We start from the raw sequence: 6,472 nt of genomic DNA, 5'->3' as shown, positions 1-6,472 counted from the left end.
GCAGCATGGTTGAGCCCAACCATGTTCCTTTCTTGCTTGTTCTGTTCCCTTTCTTGCTTACCCTACATGATACCATTATCTTTTTTTTTTTTTTCCTGTTGGGCTACATTATTATAAACTTCACGTTCCACAGGCACATTGTTTTGTATTTTATGCTTTTTGGGTCAGTGTATGCATTGAGTTTAATGAAATTATTCTCATAAAATAAAAGAAGATAAAATATTTCTAAAACAAGTTTACAGAACTAGATACCAGAATATCAGCCGGGGTAAGTGAAGGCTCCACTGGAACCTGCATGGCTCTGGGCTCTTGACCCTCTAATCTTTCAAGCCCCTCCCAAGAGCACTCGACTGTGCTCCCAACTTCTTGAGCTTCTAATGTTCCGATGGGATCCCCCTGTCCCTTCAGTCAGGGCATGCTTTGCACGTCAAATTACTTTGGAAGAATGTTGCATGTGAGTCTTTATCCCTCTCAGAGCTTTGACTGTATTGACAATTTCAAGTTGAACAGTTTGAAGGCATCACATCCCTAGTGCTACAAAAAAAAAAAAAAAAAAAAAAAAAAAAAAAAAAAAAAAGAACCAGGAACTAAGATACACTAGGAAAATGTATGAGACTTTTTAATTTCTTTTTGTGGTGATGTATAGTACATGGGAGCAAAACCAATTTTCTCCCTACCCTCCATTTTCTTCACTGGGATGTTCTGTAATAAAAACAGACTAATACAGAACAAAGCACACAAGTTCATTAGCATGTGTATCTCAATATGCAGGTGAGAAAATCCAGAGAAATGAGTAACACTTTGCAGTAGGTCTCAAAGCAAATGCAAGTGTAAGTCTACGTCTACTACTTACGAGTCTCAAGTGGCTTAGCCACCCTCCTCCTCCTGGTGCAGGGAGGGACAGATTTCCTTTATGGACAGAAAATTCTTTAATAAAAACATAACTTTTCAGAGCTTCTCCTGCGTTTGAAGATTCTCAAAATAATCCTTTTGGCATTTTATGGTGGCATATTCCAGCTTCCTAAAGACATATGTTTTGGATTTCTTCAATAGCTACTCCATTAAGAAATTAAAATTACTGGTATATTTTGAGGTTTTGTGTATAGATATAAAATAATATTATCTAAAAAAAGTGAACAATGCATTGGAAAACCATTAGATATCTTACAAAATAATACAACTAGTAGGGAAATACAAGGTGCTTGTGAGTTTGGGAGACATTCCAGAGTGGAAATGACTTTTTTTTAAAGCAGATTTTTTTCCTTAGGATTTATTTATTTATTTGAAAGGCAGAGTTACACATAGAGAGAGAGAGATCTTTCATCTGCTGCTTCACTCCACAAATGGCCGTAATGGCCAAGACTGGGTCAGATAGAAGCCAGGAGCCAAGAGCTTCTTCCAAATCTCTCACATGGTTACAGGGGCCCAAGGACCCAAGCTGGATTAGAAGTGGAGCAGCTGGGATTTGAACAGTTTCCCATATGGGAGCTGGTGTCACACGAGGTGCCTTTACCCACTATACCACAAAGCAGACCTCTGTAAGTGATTTTTGTTGTTTTTGTGAAGTTTTACTAAAAATTATTTAATTTATGTGAAAGGCAGATCTACAGAGAGAGAGAGAGAGAGAGAGAGAGAGAGAGAGAGATCTTCCATCCACTGGTTCACTCCCCTAATATCTGCAATAGCTGGGGCTGGGCCAAGCTGAAACCAGGAGCATACAGATCCATCTTGGTCTTCCACAAGGGTGGCAGGGGCCCAAGCATTTGACCTGTCTTCCATTGCCTTCCCAGGGAGCTTGATTGAAAGTGGAGCAGCTGGGACTTGAGCCAGTGCTTGCTGTGCTACAATGCTAGTCCATTTTTGTTTTTTTGTTAACATTCAAGTGAAAAGTAGACTTCAAGATAATATAAAATTGTCCTGATGCTCCAGCTAATATTAGAGACCATAAATTTTAATGGACCTAATCAGTGTGGGTTACTAGAAATCATTATTATTGCATCTATAGGAATTGGAAATTGAATACATGAAATTTACCCAAGTTTAAAATAAGAAGCTTGGGAAGAGTGGTAGGGTGACCACCTTGGAGAGCAGAGAAGACAGGGCACAGAGGAACCAAAGGTGGCTGAAAACACTACAAAGCACAGTGGTATGTTTGTACGTGTGTGGTCAGTTCATAGCACTTTTCAGCGGCTCAGAAATCCTGCTAGCCACGATCTCTAGAAATCCGAACGAGGGGAACACTTCACCAGACTTTGTTCACACGTCCCACAAGTTTCAGGAAGAAAGCCACCATTGCTACATCCTCCAAAGCCCCCACCACTACAGTCCAACTAGCAATATACAATAGGGGGCTTTTTCGGGTGTTCAGCCCTTCCTCAAAAGAACCTGGCATAAGTCTCAGTAGGAGACAGGATATCAGAATAAATAGCCATTGTTCTGTCAGGGTGATTCTGGTGTTGCGATGGCTGGACAAAGACAGGAGTGCTGGAAGTGAGGCTGATTGTGTCAGAGCTCACATTTTAAAGGGCTCCACCAGGTGCTCCTTTACAGAGTGGTCCCTCTGCTAGAAGCACAGCTGGGAAAAGGGTTTTGAGAACAATGCCATGGGAAGATAGCAGGTTTTTTTTTTTTTTTCTATTCTGTTTCTCCTGGTCACCATATGTTATTAATTACTTGGTTCCATTTGGTAGGCATTTTAAAGGAGAAAAGTGTGCAGGCAGTGTGGGATCTGGCTTGGGGAAGATTTTACACTTTAGAACGGAATGAGAACAGCTTGCCATCGACACCATCAACACCTGCGGACCTGCAGGGGTCCGACCAGCAGTTGATCTCGTAGGAACAAGGGCACGTTTTCACTTGGGATCTGGGAAACAACTGGATTCAGTTGTGCTAGTCTGCCGGGGCTGCGCTCATAAAGCCACAAACCTGGCGACCTGAGCAGCTGCCATTTGTCTTCTTGGCATCCTGACGCTACCAGTCCAATGCCAAGGAGTCTGCAGGGTTGCTTTCTTCCAAGACTTCGCTCCTCACTTGGTAGAGGGCCATCCGTTAGTGTCTGCATTTGCTTTCTCCTCTCTGTGCATCTGTGTCATCTCTTCTCTTAAAGATAACAGTTCTATTAGGTCAGGGTCCATTTATACGACCTCATTACACCTTAGTGACTGTTTAAAAGCCCCTGTTTTCAAAACAGATTCTCTTTCTGAGGTAGTGGGGATTAGGGTTTTACCAAGTGGATTTTGGGGGACCCAATTCGTCTCATCACAATACCTTTTCCCCGTTTTACTAGCAAACATTCCCCCTTTGGCGCCTGACTAGACACATCGGAGTGTATCACCAAAATGTGTCACCAAAATGCCCGTGTCAGGCAAGAGAAATTTGCCTCGTCAATGTGGAACTCACAGATTTCTCTCTGAGCTCTCGGCTCGAAAGAACAGTCCTTCCTAGTTTCTCCAAATGCAGACCAGGGAGCTGGGAGTGTGTGTTTAGGGGAGGAGGGCTTGAAGGAGGATCTCTCTGCCACATGCCAGTAAAAATAGACCATTCTAACGCTGGCAATTGAAAAAGTTGGCAAAAATTTGCAGAATTAAGCACATAATGAATTGCCCATTTTTTGACACAATGGTTTCTACTTTCTTATGTAGCTTTTTCATCTTTGCTGGCACTTAGCAAAAACACGTCCATCTTTTCTGATGCCATCTCCGTTAGTTTATAAAAGAGAGTGAGCTTTAACGAAAGCTCGTACTGCGCCTACTTTTATCAGTGTCTCTGTTGATACTGAGTTCATCAAAAACTTACCTTCATCTAATGTCTGCTCCTGGTGTTCTTTGAGTATCAAAAAGGATTTAAAATGTCTCTTTGATATGTACATGTCAACTGTTAATTTTCCATTTACCCTAAGCATTTTATTAAAAATGTTAAAGTATTCAAATTTGAAAAGACTTTAGAATAAGTATATAACTGCATGTATAATATGATAGCACATAGACAGCATCAAGGTGACAAGAAGTAAAACTGTCCCTGGAGATTGATCCTGTTCAGGTGGAACACAGATAAAATTTTAAAGGAGTGGACCTTATTCTTTTATAAAAAGCATGCAGCTTTCTCTCTTCTAAGGTTGAATTTAGTGGCTACAGAAGTCACTTCCTCCTACCACACTGAGATGGCTTCATGTAGGAGCTACCCGGAAATGAAGCAGTGACGTAGCTAATAAGCGAGTACAGGAACATAGCTAGCTAATTTCCAAGTGCTAGCTGAAATGCGGCAATCTTTTCACAGTATAAATGTGATAACTGGATAAAAACCACTGACATGTCAGGAAAGCACGTTCTACCCTTTACAACTCTTCTGAAATTTTATTTATTTGTTTACAAGAGAGATGGAGCTAGAAAGATCTTCCATCTATTGGTTCACTCCCCAAATGCTTGCAACAGTCAGGGCTGGGCCAGGCTGAAGCTAAAGACCAGGAACTCAATATGGGTTACTCACATGGGTGGCAGGGCCCCAAGTCGTTGAACCATCACCTGCTGCCTCTGAGGTGTGCATTAGTAGGAAGACAGAATCAGAAGTGGAACCAGGACTTGAACACAGTAACTCTGATCTGGGGTGGCTTAAGTCACTGAGTGAAACCCCTGCTCCTAAAATTCTTTTGAAGACACAGTCATTCCTCACTGGAACTTTGTGGTGAGAGCTGGCACTGTCCCCACACATTCTGAGTTGTAGGGGACTCCCTTAAGTGTCTGTCTCCATTTGAGATGGAGAAATGGAAACTCAGAAAATGATTTCCTCATCCATTGGTCAGCAGGCTCATTGAACATACTGCATTTTGATAGCAGATGTGTGGAATATGCTTGGACGTCAGTCACTGATGGAATCAACACAATTTCAAAACACATCATTTAACTGTCTTGGTCATGGACATTTCCAAGCTAAGACTTTGTACTATACTCCCGTAGCTTCTGGTTATCAGAAAGCCCATGCTTTCCTTTATTGAAGGCAACTGGTCTGGCTGGTGCTGGGGTAGCCCCTCCAGTCCTCCTCATCTTCGTCTTTGCTTCTGTGGCATTTCCTCTGGTTCACTATCTTCAGCATCATTAGAAGCCACTGCTGCTGACAGGGTTTTGGGGGCAGGAGTCGGAACAGGTTCTTTAGGCTCCCCAGACCGAGTTTGGCAGACGTGCTGACGCTTTCTGTGACATCTGAAATGCAGACTTGGAGCCTTTGTTTTGTTGGGAGGTCTGCCACTCCTTCCTCAGCTGATCTCTTATCAGACCTGTGACTGGAACCTTCCGCCCCGTGACTCCACGGCTCCAGCTCGCTGTGGCTTTGCGGGCTTCTCTTCTCTCACCTTCCTCTCTGCCATTTCTTAGCCACACTCTGGCCACTTTTCAAGCACTCAGTTGCCACACGTGGCTGGGGGTGACCATGTTGGATAGCGCTGACAGGGAGCATTTTTATCATCAAAGCACTGGCATTTTGAGGGAGAGAGAACTCATGAGAACATAAGCAAGTGCTGAAGGAGGAGCTGGCCAAGCATCAAAGACGACCTAAGGATGCTGCAGCTTGGACCTTGTGAGAAACCTAAGACTTTATGGGATGTGACATCCTCCCCAGTCCCTCCAGGATGCTAACGACTAAACACAATGAAACCAGACTTCACCCAATTAGTCATTTCCATTCCCATCAAAACCTGAATTCCACATGAAGCCCCTTTAATTTAGCAAGTCGCCTTTTGGTATTTCTTTATGAGGTGTCAACTAAGTCTCCCTATTCTCAAATCACCTCCCATAGCAAACCTGTACGAAATCTAATCAAATGTATCCAATGTATCAATATATTCTCCATCTTTCTAAATGTAATCTAATTGAATCAAAAGTATCCAATTTATTAATACATTTTCTATATTTCTATATTTTCCAGGAGGGATATCTTTCCACAAAACTCTGAACATCTATGGGGCCAGCATTTAATGCTTTACCATGTCACAGGATTTTAGTTTTAGTGCTGACATGTTTCAATCACATGCTAAAGTGAATAGAAAACAGGTCATGGGATCCACGCATCCTGTTTTGTTTTGCTATTCTAGCACATTCTTAATTTTCATATGTGCTGACCATTAATGTGACACCTTAATTGAATTTCACTTTTACTTCCCTTTTTAATGTTCTATTTTAGTAATTAAAAAACACTTTAAATTCATGTGTCCTGGCATCCAGCAGTGGGACACTTTGACTTTCCTAATAATTGCATACATAAGAGATGAAATCATCTGTTGGTTTTTAAATGCTTTTTAGTTAAAATAATTTCCATATGGTCGAATTAGGTGATCTCCACATGCATTAAAATCCACTTGGAGGAAATTAAACATGCAAACTTTTAGATAAAATAGAGAGATATGAACATGTTACCACACTAACCTATAAATCAATAAGCATGTGTTCCTTCCATAGAGTGTCTAATATCAAACTGCCAATAG

The 6,472-nt window shown here is 41.7% G+C and overlaps 1 pseudogene; it reads right to left on the bottom strand.

Annotated features, from left to right (window-relative positions):
- Nucleotides 1-4,895: 4,895 nt before the first annotated feature.
- Nucleotides 4,896-5,359, bottom strand: LOC133750066 (PEST proteolytic signal-containing nuclear protein-like; annotated as a pseudogene).
- Between the last annotated feature and the right edge of the window lie 1,113 nt (nucleotides 5,360-6,472).

The sequence above is a fragment of the Lepus europaeus genome, chromosome 2, assembly GCF_033115175.1.
Source record: "Lepus europaeus isolate LE1 chromosome 2, mLepTim1.pri, whole genome shotgun sequence".
Taxonomy (NCBI): Eukaryota; Metazoa; Chordata; class Mammalia; order Lagomorpha; family Leporidae; genus Lepus; species Lepus europaeus.
The sequence above is the reverse complement of the archived record's forward strand: the minus strand, read 5'-3'. Positions and strand labels throughout refer to the sequence as shown.